The following is a 14,660-nucleotide window of genomic DNA, read 5'->3' as shown; positions in this document are numbered from 1 at the left end:
AAGTAAACAACAACAACACAGCAAAACTGTGGTTTATCATTCTTTCCTGATTGTAAAAGCAGTGGGTCTTCAGGTTCAGAAAGTCTAGAAATCTGGAAAAATGTATATGCACCCTATTTCATTCTTGTTAAGGCTTAGAGAGTGCTCGCTGCAGGTCTGGTTTTTTATATTAACCTTCTCAAGTCATTCTCATGAATAAGTGTGAGCATTGTTCCCGATTTCTAGATGAGTAGAAACCCAGAGAGTTTCAATAACTTGCCCAACGTCACACAGCTAATGAGGGTCAGACTTGAGCACACACACTTTCTTAATCCACCAGAACAGGTCCTTCAGTTCTGTTTTCCATTGCCCGGAAAAAACCACTCTTTTTACTCGAGTATATTTCCATGAATTTGATCTTATGTGGTTTTCTGTTTAGGTACTACATATTTCAAAATCTGTAATTCAAAATATGTAATCGGTGGATTTTTGGCAAAGTGCCAAGTATATGCTACGAGGCAGGATAAGCAGAAGATTCTCTCTAGGAACATGACTGGCCTGACTGCAGGGAGAGATGAGCCTTCAGTAGGTCCAGGTGGTCAAGAGTTTTCCTTCTGCCTTATTTCTATCTGCCACAGAAAAAACACATTAACTTCTTCTTTCTTTCTTCCCTTTCATTTTTGGCTGCGTTGGGTCTTCGTTGCTGCGTGCGGACTTTCTCTAGTTGTGGCGATCGGGGGCTGCTCTTCATTGTGGTGCGTGGGCTTCTCATTGCGGTGGCTTCTGTTGTGGTGAAGCACAGGCTCTAGGCACACGGGCTTCAGTAGTTGTGGCGCGCGGGCTTCAGTAGTTGTGGCTCGCGGGTTCTAGAGCGCAGGCTCAGTAGTTGTGGTGCACAGGCTTAGTTGCTCCGCGGCATGTGGGATCTTCCCGGACCAGGGATGGAGCCCGTGTCCCCTGCATTGGCAGGCGGATTCTTAACCACTGTGCCACCGGGGAAGTCCCTAAAACACGTTAACTTATTCTTTATCCAACAGTGGGAAGTTGAGTTGGACTCAGAATTTGAGGATGAATCTCACTTCAGATCTTTTTTTGCCATCCATATAGTAATACACATAGAACCTAGCTTTATTTTATTTTATGTATTTTTTTATTTCAAATTTATTTATTTTTAAATTTTTATTTTATATTGGGTATAGTTGATTAACCATGTGTTAGTTTCAGGTGTACAGCAAAGTGATTCAGTTATACATATACATGTCTATTATTTTTCAAATTCTTTTTTCATTTAGGTTATTACAGAATATTGAGCAGAGTTCCCTTTGCTATACAGTAGGTCCTTGTTGGTTATCTATTTTAAATATAGTAGTGTGTATATGTCATTCCCAAACTCCCAATAGCTTTAAATGATCACTGAACAGCCCAGGAGAATCTTTGCTCTGGCTACTGTTCCCAGTTCTGTGGGATTGTGGGCATTGTAAGACTTTTTGTGCCTTAGCACCATGCTTTAATGGCTCACATGCTTTCCAAACTCATTATTAATTTAGCTTTCCTAGAATTATTTGGCTTTTGAATTTAAAGCCTGAAGCAGTTCCTGAACCTCAGAATGCATCAGAATCAGCCAGAATCACCTAGGGAACTTTTAAAAAAATGCAGATTCTTGGTGCCAACTGCAGAGATTCTGATTTAGTAGGTCCAGGGAACAGCCCAAGAAGGTGTATTTTTAACATACAGCTCAGATAATTCTAATACTAATCTGACCATGCTTTGAGCAACACGACCTCAAAAGCTAATATAATTTAGCAAGCAATAAAATAATTTCCTCTCTAGAGCAATGATTACTAAATCATGTGGGGGCCATAATTCATTTGAAAATTGAATGGAAGTTATGAAGATGCACATTCACACTGAATTCTGCCTACCATTTCGGGGGGGTGGGGTGGGATTGGGGGCCACCTGCATTCTGAAAACGCTGTTGCGTGGTCTCCAGCACCATCTGAGTACTCTTCCTCCCCTGGTCAAGTCTTCATGGCTCCTTTTTTTTTTTTTTTTTTTCCGGTATGCGGGCCTCTCACCGTTGTGGCCCCTCCCGCTGCGGAGCACAGGCTCCGGAGGCGCAGGCCTAGCGGCCATGGCTCACGGGCCTAGTCGCTCCGCGGCATGCGGGATCCTCCCGTACCGGGGCACGAACCCGCGTCTCCTGCATCGGCAGGCGGACTCTCAACCACTGCGCCACCAGGGAAGCCCCATGGCTCCTTTCTTAACGTTAGTTTCAAGTCCAAATGCCCCATAGTCTTGCCGCAGGCTCATTTCCCAACGTTCTTCCTTGCGTCTCCCTACCGTGAGTCCAGCCCTCTGTTGGGGAGGACTCCAGGGAGAACAGTGCTGGAGGAGTGGCTGGGAGTCCCCGAGACACTGATCCTCAAAGTTGAGTGTGCATCCGAATCCCCCGGAGGGCTCGTCAAGACAGATGTCGGACCCCGCCCCCCTCCTTCCCGTGTGTCTGATGGAGCACGTCCAGGCTGACAACCAGGAATGTGCACGCTCCCTGGTGCGCAGATGCGCTGGTTCCTGGACCCCACTTCGAGAACCACCATCCTAGGAGAAGGTAGATCAACATTTCTAAAGGGAAGAATCAGCGCGGGAAGGGAGGAAAGATGGGGTTAGAGGTTGAAGGCGTGGAACCTGGTGAGCATCCCTGAGCTGATTGGGCAGGATCCGGGGGGAGGGAACCTCTCGTATGACTCCTATGACTGAGCCTATAATGGGAGAAACAGTTAGGAGGCTTGAACCAGCCCTAATTACCAGCTTCCTTTCAGACTGGGAAACTCCCCTTCTCATCCCCTCTGCTGATCTAAACTGTCCGGGTTCTTTAAGGGCCAGCTCCAAATCCTCCTTCCCCATGAAGCCTTCTTTCACCCTTGCAGCTTGAAGCCAGCTGTCCCTGCTTTGGACCCTCCTGGCTGAGCCCTTTTGTCAGTGCCACCCACAGGGGTATTGCTCTTCTCCTTGGCTCTGAGTCGCAAGTTCTCAGGGTTGCATTTAGCTTTTCTTCCTTCTACTCTCATTTCTTGAGGTTTCTTCTCTTTGGGAGGCTTCACAACGCACAGTGATTATCAACGTTGGCTACACCTTAGAATCACCAGGGGCAGCTTTTAAAAAGTTACAACAGCACTGAATTATTTGAGAGAGAAAGGTCAGCCCTCACCCACTGCCGCCCTCACCCACTGCCGCCCTCCCAAGAACAGAGCAAATGTGCAAAATTCTAATAAGTGTTCAATTTAGGTCATGTGGGTGTTCAGGCTCTCTACTTTTGTGTATGTGGAACATTTTCTCAGTGAAAACATATGCATCAATGCCAGGTCCTCGTCCCTCCTGCCCCCCACACCGACCCATGAAAAAAAAAACACCTGCAGTCAGGTCTGAGGTCCCTAGAGCCCCTTGTAGACTCTGGTTTTCTGTCTTCAAATGACTTCTTTTTATCCTTCTTTAGGCCTCTCCTAAACTGAGGTGGTTCTTGCCATTGAGCGTGTGTTAGAATCATCTAGAAAACTGGCAAAAAAAATTTACTAATACCTAGATCTTTTTCTAGAGAGTCTGATTGACTTGGTCTGGGAAGTGGCCTGAGCATGGGGAATTTTCAAAGCTTTCCAAGGGATTCAAATGTGCAGCTAAGATTGAGACTCACTGACATAGACTGGGAGACCCATTCATACATGTCCATTCGGAGGCCCTTAACATGAAGTCTTGGGATTCCTGGGTGGTCTTCAGGTGGTCTGTGAACTCACAGGAATTGTATGCAAAATGTTCTGTATATGTACATCTGTGTATTTTCCAACAACAAGGATTCATAGCTTTCAGCAGAATCTAAAGGGGTTTATGATTCAAAATAGTTGAAGAAACATTCATATGGATGTGGAGAAATAAGCACATGCATGCTCTGTTGCTAGAAGTATAAACTGGTACAGTGTCTTTTGAGGACAATTTGGCAGTAGCTATCAGCATGCAAAATGCACATCCCTTTCAACCTAGCAATTCATTTCTAGGAATCCAGGCTGCACACAAAGAAAAATGTACAAGGATGTTCTTGAAGCATTGTTTGTAATAAAGACTCATCAGATACAATCTAACTCTAGAGGTGGATGGTGAATAAAAATATTTATGTCTCATCTATTCAACAGAATACTAGCTGTAGCTATAATGAATAACATAGATTTGTAGGTGCTGAGTGGAAAGATCTCCAAGACGTTTTATTAAACAAGTAAAGAACATTAATGTAAAGTATGAGTTCATCTGTTGCAAAAACGGAACTAAAATGATATATGCACATTTTACGAATGTACCTAACAAGCCTAAAACCAAAATAATGATTTTCTTACTACCCACCCCCCCCATTCTAGATGTTTCAGTGACACTGCTTGGCATACCCCAGACCTTTCTAAAGGATGCTGCTTTGCTCACAGCCACCGATGAAAGGACAGATTTGTCAAGCCAAGTATTCATTCTGTCATGTGACCAACAGCCTTAACAGATTGCATCAAGGATAGGTCCCTATACAACCAATCCCTAAGCTACCTAGAAGCCAGCATTGAAACTCCTGAGCCAAACTATCTCTCTAGGAATTATGATGAAAGTAAGTCAGCCAGCAGGGAGAAGACAAACCATTGAGGCAGCCCAGTCCTGCTCGTGGAGTGAGCATCTGCTGAGAGTCCTGGAGCTGCTCTGTCTCCAGACTCCAGGGGGGTGACCCTACCGGAATCCTGACCTTGGGTTTCAATGAACTTCCATTTCCATTACAAGCACACTACATCCCTACAGTTCATCACCCCTGACTCAATTTCTCATGCTTACAACCAAGAGAGCCTATCTACACCTTCACCCTCTGCCCAGGTCCAGCTCCCAAACTTCAGACTCAGAAAGTCACCACAATTCATCCTCTGTCCAAGATTGCAACCTAGACCACATCCCTCCCCCCTCTTCCTCCTCCGTGCTCTTCCTCACCCTCCACTTCCAGCGAAGCACCAAGACCTACTCATTCTAAGTCACCATTTGCTTTAAATTCATCTTCATTCGAGTGTGGATTAATTGTCTTGCCCTCTATATCAGTCAGTTCAGGCTGCCATAACAAAATACCACAGACCAAGTGTGGGTTAAACAACAGAAATGTATTTTCTCACAGTCCTGGAGGCTAGAAGTCCAAGATCAAGGTGCCATCAGGGTTGGTTTCTGGTGAGACCTCTCCTCCAGGCTTGTAGACTGCCGCCTTCTCGCTGCGTCCTCAGCTGGCTGCTTCTCTGTGCATGTGTGGAGAGAGGAGAGAGATGGAAATCTCTGGTGTCTCTCTCCCTCTTCTTATAGGGACATCAGTCCTATTGGATTAGGTCTCCACCCTTATGACCTCATGTAACTTAATTACCTCCTTAAAGCCCCTATCTCCAAATACAGCCACACTGGGAATTAGGGCTTCAACATATGGCTTTGGGGGCACACAATTCAGTCCATAATACCTTCCAAACCTGCTCTTATATTTCTTGTCTCTGCAGTGCACCCAAGCTAGGAACCCGGCGGTCACCTTCACTGTTCCCTTGTGTTATCCGTCTCATTCAGCCCGTGCTCTGCAGTTCCAATGCCTTCATCCTAATCCAGGCATCTCCTCCACAGTTCTGTGATTTAGGGAACAGAGTAGAAGCCAAGACTGAGGCAGTGCCAACCACGGAAGAGGGAGAGCAGCCTCCACTGGAGTACAGGCTGGGATTAGTGCCTTGTCCTTAGATGTCCACGGGATACCTTTATATTCTTTAACTTGGCTTATTTGTGTAAGCTTCTCTTCCTTGAAATCCAACAAATATGAGTGGCCCCCCATTCCCCAATACCTGCCTCCACCCTCCACCTACGAGGAAGTAATGTTTTGCACAAACGCTTGTCTCTCCTCCCTCATACCTTAGCTCCTACTCCCTTGGCCTCACATCTGTTTCATCCCCTCCCCCAGTGGCTGAACTCCCAGAGATCTTTTGGGAATGATTTCACATGTTGCCCCCTCTTGGAAGCCTGCCCTGACTCAGCAGGCTTGGGTTTTCTTTCTCTGTATCAAGAGAGTGTAGTGTGGGTGTGAAGTGCTTGGGCTCTGGTGCCAAACGACTCAGATCAGATTCTGGCTCTGCTGCTTACCTGTTATGTGATCTTGGGCAAAATTCTTCACCGTTCTATGCCTGTGTCTTTGTTTGCAGAATGGAGGGTGGTTGTGACAATTAAATGAGTTTATATGGGCAAAGTGCTCAGAACAGTGGCTAGTACACTGTAAGTGCTTAATAAATGTGAGCATTGCTGGTGACCCTGTACAGGACCTATGGCCCCGTCTACTGAATGGCGAGCCTCCCAGTCCCAACTCAAGTCCTCCCAGGTACCTTCTCCTACTCCCTGCACTTCCTGGTATTTTGGACAGACCTGTGGTTTAGCAGTTGCTTGTATTATAATTGCTATTCTCTCCTTAATCAGACTCCTTGCCTTCATTAAAAGAAAGGAGCTTGATTCTTTTATTTTTAACTCACTTTGCTTGGCATAGTTATGGCACATAACTATGTGCCATCTATTGAAGATATTCAGTAGATGTCTGTTGCATGTATTATAATGAATGTAATTTAATATGAATTTACTTGCCTGCATCACCATTAGTCTGTGAGCTCCCTGAACCCATTTTACTCTTTGAATAAGGAGAGGCGGTGAGGCTTAGGTTAGAATGAGCGTGGACTCAGAGCTAGACAGCCCACTTTAAATCATGGCTGTGTCACTTCCGAGCCGTGTAACCTTGAACAACTCACTTTTCCAGTCTCATTCCAATTAACATTACCCACATCCACAGCCTGGGCTCTAGCTCAGTGCGTTGTGCCTAGCTCTGGGCCTTTGTGCAACTCTGCTCTGCCTAGGATGCCTTTCCCTCCTACTTGACACGTTCCCACTGATCTGTACTTATCTGACCCAACTCATGTCTTAGAGGCTTTTATGAAGCCATCTCTGATCTTTGTTCTATGCTGATACTTGCATATTATTTTATTGTCAGAATAATATCTCCACAGAGAGGCTCCAGTGTGCCTATATGTGTGTGTATTTTTTAAGAACAGTCTTAACACGGTCATAGACTATATAATATCTATTCAAAACAAGCCAAAAGGCAACATCACAGAACATCAAAAGGAAAAAGAGATACTTGTAACTATATCCTAGAATGATATGCTAATGAGAGTCAGGTCTGCTAAAAAAGACCAATTTTCTTGAAAGGGTAGCTATTTTGGGAGTAGATAAGAGGAAAGGAGGTGAAGAATTCATTAATATTGGTCCGATCCTTTGAAGATAAAGACTGCCAGGTGAGGGTGCTAAGTATCAGTTTACTATGTAATTAGCCATCAGATCTGTTCCAGATCACCTCCATCTCTGGCAGACTCTCACTTTATTTCTGCAGACAATTGAACTCTTTCATTCATAACCTTTCCCTTCATATGAACATGGTTCTAAGGGGACCCATCAAAGGGCTTGGAGATCATCAGTTGGATCAGGTTGCCTCTATATATTATGTTATGGAAATGAAATCTTTATCTTCCATTGTGTTTTTAAAACAGGAGGAAGCAGTTCCCTCTCTGAATATGGAGCAAGACTTCTCAGAATATACTCAGGACCTTAGGTCCCTGAGAAATACAGAAAGCCCAACAAGAATGTCTAAAAGTACATTAAAGTTGGTCATTTCCATCTGCAAGAACAATTTGCGCTCCTTATTCCAGTGACTTTCATTTTGTGGGCATTGGTTTGATTCTTCTGAGTCCCAGCTTACTTTTTTGAATAAATTAGACTATCTTTAATTCGCTGCTTGATGCTTTTGTGGGGGTGAGCATTCTTTGTTTCCAGAACTTCTTCCCTGTGGGATGTCAAGTGTTAGTGCCAATTTTTTTTTTTTTTTTCAAAAGAAAATGGAAGAGTCAGGTTTAGCACTGAGGATTAACTCAGCAGCGGTGGCTAAACCCTTTGAAATCATTAGATGAAAGGCAAAATTAGATCTGCACTAAGTATACATGTCATTGCTGTTTTTGTTATTATTGTGGGAATTTGCCATTTAAAGAGTATTTTATTACTGAATAATTTTCTCTCTGGATTTCTGACATCTTAAGTTCTATTTAGGAAAAATATGTTTCTTTCACAAGTATTCTTTGCATTTTGTACCCAAAATAGCTTTTTATCTTAGTAGTGTATGAACCCTATGGGATACAGTCTGTCTGTTTCTTCATTTCCTACCCAGTGCCTAACATAAAACCAAGCACATAGTAGGGACCTACAACCACTGGTTGAACTGAATTGAATCTGAATGACTTGCCATTTTGAAACGTGATCAAATAGCTGTAATTAAATGTTGTTTCCTCTTCCATTAAGTCAACTCAGAAGTTTGGCATTTTAAAGCATTTTTTTCCCTGAAATTCCAATTTTCAAGCTTGCATAGTCTGTCCAAGGATCCCAGCGCTATATCTATGGCCTGGGTAGGGAAGTAGGAAGCCGGATTCCACTAGGACAGCTGCATCTGCCCAGTCTCCTGCCCTGAGTTTTCTCCCTGGCTGTACTTCCAGTCCCCCTCCCCGCCCACCCAGGTCCACACCTGCACTACAGGGGCACCAGACCAGTTCCACTGAGCTCCTTCTGGCTGTTCTAAAACAAACCAACAAAAGCTTGCCACTGCGGGTGCACTGCCAGACTCTGAGTTGGTTAACATTTCACTGAGAAAGACAGCTCTGAAATTGCTCCTGCCTACATAGGGTGACAGTGGATATATGTAGAGATTTCCAACTTGGCGAATCTGCTGGGGAGGTCTGAATTTGCATTTGGGGGAGGGAGCTTGTTCATGGAGCGTCTGCAGGAACATTCTGCTGGAGCAGCCTCTGTGCCGAAATCCACAAGGCACCTGGAGGTTCACCTGGACTCTACAGGCTCTGTGGTCTGCTTCCAAGGTCACAGCCCACACAGCTGCCATTTCCCGTGGTGGCTTGCAGAATCTCAGACAATAATCCCCAAGTGCTGTTTTGGAAGCAAGATCTTGAAGCGAAGATGGTAGGGTTGTGACAAAGCCATCTGTTCCTTTCCGCCCAGGAATCTGTGCCCCTGTGTCCTCGGGCTGGTCAGGCAACAGCTTAGAGATTGGTGGCACAAAGGGCCACTTCCTGAGGCAAAAGATCAAGGGAACGTTTTCCCTGCTGCAGGAGGCCCTCTGGGAGCCAGGGAAGAAGGAGAATGACTCAGAGGGTCTCCTGCAAACCCACTGTCTCCCAGTGGAGTTCAAATGCTGTTGAGGTTTCCTTTGACGCTAGTTGCCTAGTGGTCCACAAACTATTTTTACAAAAGATGTATCCAAACATCAGTGTCTCTAGAATTGGATGGTTTCTGCTAATCTCTATGTAAGGATAAGAAATGTCCAGGCATTTCTCATTGTTTCAAGAAATGAGTTACTAATTCTAAAATGTGGAAATTGGAAATTTGTTTACATACAAGTTACATAACTACAACCCTGGAATCTATTTGCAATTCCAACGTGCTTTCTTGCGAGTAAGGGGGTAGAGGCATTGTTATAACGCCAAAGAAAGACTTGTCTTAGGGGTGATGAGAGGGAACTGCTGTCGTTTTAGAGACACAGATCTAGTACTTCTCAGTTTAAAATACCCATCATATTGGGCAACACAGTGGAAGGGGTACAAACTTCCAGTTATAAAATAAATAAGTCACGGGGATGTAATGTGTAGCATAAGGAGTAGAGTCAATAATGTTGTCATAACTTTGTATGGTGACAGATGGCAACTAGACTTCTTATGGTGATCATTCTGTAATGTATGAAAATACCAAATCACTATATTGTACACCAGAAACTAATATAATATTGTGTCAATTATAATTTTTTTAAAAAATCCATAGCAAATAGGAATTGAATACACACTTTGAAGATGATGATTAAGATTTCATCTAATCTATGCAAAAGAGCAGTTGTCTGTGTGGGGGTGTGTTACAACCCCATGAGAAGAAAACCAACAATGAAGTGATATCTTTTCAGAAAAATATTGTTTATGAAATCAAAATCAAGATAACCAAGGCCTTACTTTCTTAAACATTTGTAGGATTTTAAGTTAGAATATTTTAGATCGTTTTCTTCTCTGACCACTTGAAAATTCATTCTGTACCTGTTTTCTCTCTACTTAATAAGGCATGATTAACAGATTCCAAAAGGTGGTGCTAAATGAAACCCCAAATACAGCAGAAGTAATATAAGTAGAATTATCAAGGGGGAAAGAGTAGAGAAGTTAACAATATAAATGAACCAGCTCATGCATTTTTAAATGATTTTTTTGCCTTCAAAGTAAAAAAAAAAAAAAAAGAGGTAGGTAGGTAGGGTGTAAAGGCAGTCCACTTGTATAATCATCCATCTAAAACCATTACACCATAGAATAATACAAGTAAAAAATAGAGTAATTAACAGGATCCATTGAGAGTTTAACCAAGGCCAACACTGGGTTTGCTCCCTATTAATTTATAACTAATTTGCTGCTACTGATATACTTTTGAGACTGAGCTCAATAGAATGGATGCTGAATCCTGGGGGCGGCCCTGATATCTTCTTGCGCTAAAGGGGCCTTGGTTGGTACTGCTGAAAAACCAAAAGTTGCATTCCAAATGTATCTTCTTTGTGAAAATACCAGTGTTATTTTTCTTTTCAACATAAAAATTTGCTTTGGGTTAGGGGGAAGAGAGAGGAATTACTGTTTAACATTTTAAAAAGGCAATTAGCCTGTTCATTGATCCCACCTCCATTGCATAAAAAGCATTTTATCATACGGGCTAGACAGAGCTGAGGCACCTTTAACAATGTGTCATTGATCTTTGTCTGATGTGTTAGAGTTTACAAAGCACTTTCATTTGTTTTTTCTCATCTCAACTTGACAACAAAGAATGGAGTGCTTTTTTTTTTTTTTTTTCAGTTTTTTGTTTTTGGGGGGGCCATGCCCCGGGGCATGCGGGATCTTACCCGTTCCCCCTGCACTGGAAGCACAGAGTTCCAACCACTGGACCGCCAGGGAACTCCCAAGGAGTGCTATTGTTATTCCCCACTTGACAGAAGAAAACGGAGGCAGACAGCATTTAAATAGTTTGCCCCAAAATTATTTAACCCAGGTATTAAGATGCAGTGGCCCCAGTACTTCATCCCAAATCCTGTATTCCTTCACTACTACAGCCACCACCTAAAAAATTACAGCATTCCTTGGGCTCTGAGAAATAAGCTTAGTGCTTTGAGCAGAGCTTCACTCAGTGATACAACCCACTCAAGATCTCTTTCTTCTTGACAATTCACAGCTCAAATGTCAGGGAAAAGGAACACTTCCTACCCCTCTCGCCTTTCTCCCACCCCCGACAACACTCTTCTCTTCAATTTAGGCTGTCAGATTCTTCTTGCAAAGCATTTGGGACTCCAATCGGGGAGGAGAGGGCACTCTGCCTTGATTCCCATGGCAATGGCAACTAAACTTGCATTCATTGTTGAGGGGGAAGTTAAGGACACAGATTATTCACAAAGAACAGAAAATTCCCGATTCACCTCTGGTTATGAAATAATTCCTCTAACTGGATCTCAACCCTCTCCTGGCTCAGACCTGAAATCACCGATTGGAACTTAGTTTTGGACAGAAAGACACATGGCTTATAAAGCGATTCACTCACAAATAACTGAGTAATATATTGACTGAGAAACTAAATTCATTAGATATTAGCAGTCAATTAAGGAAAAGATCATGGAGATTTGGCACCAAGGTCAACCAAAGTCACATGCAAGTTAAAATTATGGGAGAAGCCCAGGAGTCAGAGCAGACAATCCATGTGCAGCGAGAATTTTTTTTTTGAGATTTTTTTTTGATGTGGACCATTTTTTAAAAGTCTTTATTGAATTTGTTACAATATTGCTTCTGTTTTATGCTTTGGTTTTTGGCCACAAGTCATGTGGGATCTTAGCTCCCCAACCAGGGATTGAACCTGCACCCCCTGCATTGGAAGGCAAAGTTTTAACCACTGGACCACCAGGAAAGTCCTTGTGCAGTGAGAATTTAACTTCTCTGAAACCAAAGATCCTTGACAACAATACTGAGAAAAGACATATTAGTAAAATCACTGACCCACAATACCAATCAAGCTGTACTCACATGCTAGGTAGTAAAGCAACTCAGTTCCAAATAGGGTGAACTAAATACACTTTTGAATAACCCAGGAGGGCTTCATGGAGGCGGGGAAGGCTTTGTGTTACTCTTCTAGGAAGTGTTTGCTAAGGTCATTGTAGATGTCATACTAGGGAGAGACACAAAGAAAGCTGTGTTCTGGGAGTTTTAATTTTGTAGGAATGTGCAGAGAAATTTGGAGGAGAAAGATGCTTAGGAGAAGCAGAGCTGAGGAAGGGCAAAATCTGAGGAACATTGCAAGGAGCAGCTTCTAGAACAGACAATTGATTAGAAGGAATCCAGTGAGGACATCTTCGTCAGGGGAGCTGGGCTGTAGCATGAGCGCTTCTCCCTATTTATGATGTGACCTCTGACTTCGGGCAAATAATCAAGCCTTTCTGGACTTCATCTGAAAATGACTAAGTTGCCTTCTTTCTCTAACATGAAAGAATTCTATGATTCTGGTGATTCACACTTTGCAGACAGGGAAAATGGTGCTTCACTTGACTGAAATGAGGAAATTCGAAAAAAAGCTTCTCATCAAGGGGACTGTATAACTCCATTCTGTCTAAGAATGTTCTAGTCTTTCTAAGATTATAACTCTCAATTATGTTCTGAGAATACCCTGTAGGCTCTGAGCATATCGTTCCATTACTCTGTGGGGACGGCCCAGTCATTGGTAGCTCCTTACTCTGTCAGGATGTCTTAATCATCCTCTGAGTAACTCCATTACCTGCGAAGATGTCCAGTCATACTCTGGGTATAAGTCCATTATGCTCTGAGTGGGCTCCAGGCACTACCAGGGTTCAAAGGATACTTTTGCCAGATGAAATTTCCAGATTCTTTGCTTCTATTGCTACTAATCAGAAACTGTTTTTACTGTTGAATATCCATTGCATCTAAAATTCCCTGGCTTTCCTTTACAGAATGTAAGGGCTCAACAGTAAATTTTCAAGTAACCACTGAATATGAAAAAAAAAAAATTCTTTCTCTCACTGAATGGTGGGCAGGGACTGAGTCCCATTCATTTGTGCAGTAACCGGAATGAATGTTGTTGAAGGGAGGAATAAATAAATGAGTGACAGAGATCCGATATTCCAAACTTTGGGAAAACTGGCACAGCCTTAACAAAAAGAGGAGACACAGTCAAGAACACTCCATGTTGCAGTTTTTTTTAAATGCCCACATCTGAATGAAAAAGTTAACGTTATATATATTGGTATTCTGGAATCATTTATGGGGATCATGCGTATTAACTGGCAGTCATGATATAACCCAGAAAAAAATCACAGGATAGCAAATGTAAGCTTTGCTAAAACGTACCTACATATATAGTGTTCCATATTGTCTTTTTTTTTGCGGTCCGCGGGCCTCTCACTGCTGTGGCCTCTCCCGATGCAGAGCACAGGCTCCGGACGCGCAGGCTCAGCGGCCATGGCTCACGGGCCCAGCCGCTCCGCGGCACGTGGGATCTTCCCGGACCGGGGCACGAACCTGTGTCCCCTGCATCGGCAGGTGGACCCTCAACCACTGCGCCACCAGGGAAAACCCCCCTTTTTTTTAAAAAAAAAGGGCATGCATCATCAAAAAAATCTAAAAACAATAAATGCTGGAGAGGATGTGGAGAAAAGGGAACACTCTTGCCCTGCTGGTGGGAATGTAAATTGATACAGCCACTATGGAGAACAGTATGGAGGTTCCTTAAAAAACTAAAAATAGAACTACCATATGACCCAGCAATCCCACTACTGGGCATATACCCTGAGGAAACCATAATTCAAAAAGAGTCATGTACCACAATGTTCATTGCAGCTCTATTACAATAGCCAGGACATGGAAGCAACCTAAGTGTCCATCAACAGATGAATGGATAAAGAAGATGTGGCACATATATACAATGGAATATTACTCAGCCATAAAAAGAAATGAAATTGAGTTATTTGTAATGAGGTGGATGGACCTCGAGTCTGTCATACAGAGTGAAGTAAGTCAGAAAGAGAAAAACAAATACCGTATGCTAACACATATATATGGAATCTAAGAAAAAAAGAATGTCATAAAGAACCTAGGGGTAAGACAGGAATAAAGACACAGACCTACTAGAGAATGGACTTGAGGATATGGGGAGGGGGAAGGGTAAGCTGTGACAAAGTGAGAGAGTGGCATGGACATATATACACTACCAAACGTAAAATAGATAGCTAGTGGGAAGCTGCCTCATAGCACAGGGAGTTCACCTCTGTGCTTTGTGACCACCTAGAGGGGTGGGATAGGGAGGGTGGGAGGGAGGGAGATGCAAGAGGGAAGAGATACGGGAACATATGTATGTGTATAACTGATTCACTTTGTTATGAAGCAGAAACTAACACACCGTTGTAAAGCAATTATACGTCAATAAAGATGTTAAAAAAATAAAAAATAATAAATAAATAAATAAATAAATAAAAGGGCATGAAATGT

General features: G+C 43.0%; 1 protein-coding gene and 1 long non-coding RNA gene across 3 annotated transcripts in view; both read right to left on the bottom strand.

Annotated features, from left to right (window-relative positions):
• Nucleotides 1–14,660, bottom strand: part of KCTD1 (potassium channel tetramerization domain containing 1) — a 178,521-nt gene that overhangs the window by 92,797 nt on the left and 71,064 nt on the right. The window contains exon 1 of one of the 2 annotated variants that reach the window (XM_067014858.1): nt 5,157–5,268. The exons of the other annotated variant lie outside the window; for it this stretch is intronic. The gene's annotated coding sequence lies outside the window, so the exon portion shown is untranslated. Of the gene's footprint in view, nt 1–5,156; nt 5,269–14,660 lie in introns of those variants that run through there. 2 annotated transcript variants of the gene reach the window in all.
• Nucleotides 5,323–14,660, bottom strand: part of LOC136792675 (uncharacterized) — a 77,867-nt gene continuing 68,529 nt past the window's right edge. The window contains exons 2-3 of the long non-coding RNA XR_010836813.1: nt 11,591–11,645; nt 5,323–5,642 (exon numbers count right to left, since the gene is read on the bottom strand). This is a non-coding gene — a long non-coding RNA (uncharacterized lncRNA). The remainder of the gene's footprint in view (nt 5,643–11,590; nt 11,646–14,660) is intronic.

This window comes from Kogia breviceps, chromosome 15 (genome assembly GCF_026419965.1).
Source record: "Kogia breviceps isolate mKogBre1 chromosome 15, mKogBre1 haplotype 1, whole genome shotgun sequence".
NCBI lineage: Eukaryota > Metazoa > Chordata > Mammalia > Artiodactyla > Physeteridae > Kogia > Kogia breviceps.
This window is presented reverse-complemented; position numbering and strand designations above follow the sequence as displayed.